Source organism: Triticum dicoccoides, chromosome 5B (genome assembly GCF_002162155.2).
Source record: "Triticum dicoccoides isolate Atlit2015 ecotype Zavitan chromosome 5B, WEW_v2.0, whole genome shotgun sequence".
NCBI classification, from domain to species: Eukaryota; Viridiplantae; Streptophyta; class Magnoliopsida; order Poales; family Poaceae; genus Triticum; species Triticum dicoccoides.
The window spans coordinates 536,798,205-536,799,603 of NC_041389.1; positions in this window are offsets into that span (position 1 = coordinate 536,798,205).

Sequence of the window (1,399 nt, forward strand, 5' to 3'; positions counted from 1 at the left end):
CCACAAAATCCAGCATGATCAGGTCCGATAAATTAGTCATCATAACTTTGTGGTATGCTAACTACCCTCTCTTCTTTGCTTTCATACCGTTCATGTTTCAAAAGGAAAGGGGAGACACCATATAAGCATGACCAGATATATGCAAAGTGTATGAGAACAAAATACCTGATCGCGTTCTAAATTGGCCTAAGCAAGTGATATATCTGACAGGAATATTGTATGATACTAATTAAGTACAGCGCAATGGTAATCTTTTTATTAGCCTACTAGAAGTAATCTTGCCATGTTGCCAGGTTTTAAATGGAATATTGTGCAATACTGAAGTTTTAAGATCAGGCATCAATTTGTGTTCTGACCCAGCTCTAACATTGACCAAAAACCCCAAAGAAACATTGCTAATGATATGGTGTCGTTGGGGAAGAAAAATTAGCTGACCCATCATTTTCACCTCTGGCTTTTTTCTTCTTCAGTTATCAGCAATCAGAAAACCAAAGGCAATGCCAAGCTGATCTATTTGTGGAAGAAGCAGCATCGCATGGGCACACCAAAGATCAATACCCATTATAGTATCAATAACAACATGTGGGATCCAACCGATTCAGGCAAATGAGTGAACAAAGTGGAGATTTGAAGTGCAAAACGATTCAGAATAATTGGAGGCCAGTCCTATGACCCCAATGAAATTGCTCTCACTCTAATTTCATCCGGTGGAACAGCATCGCATAGGCAAACACCCTAGATGAAGATGCAGTGACGACATTTGGCATACAAGCAATCCAGACGAACAGTTGAGCACATTGGAGATTGAAAAGGGACGACAATCAAAGGCAAAAACAAGAAGGGGGGTGATTGTTCTCGGACCGGCATCCGAAAGGAGAAGTCTCTCATGTGCAAAGACAAGAAGAGGGGCGCTGTAGGAAACGCGCCCGCAGCAGATTGATGGATGATCTTCGGTTTCTTGGCTCGTCCTCTCGGTTTGGTGTTCTCATCATCGAGGGTTCATTTGTGTTGTCCAAGTGTCGGGATAGTTTGTTGATGTGCCTATGTTGGGATAGTTTGTTTATATTTATGAACGGAGGGAGCAGTTCTTTGTATCTGAAATTAAAAGTCAACACTTCGCCCTCAAAAATAAAAGTGAACACTTAAAAGAATCATGTAACAAGAGTATGTCAGCAAATTTGAGCTCTACTAAATTTGCTATAATTTTCACAAAGGAAATACTATTTACAAAGTGATGATTTATTGGTGATAATGTATGAGGACATCTTCAAAGTGAACCTTCAAATCACCCATAGTCCAGATCGCACTGATTGGACGCACTTTGCCATCCAATGTCGTTCCATATCGGTCCGCGGATCAGCTCACGCGTTCATTTCCCTGCAAACTAAAAGCAAACTAG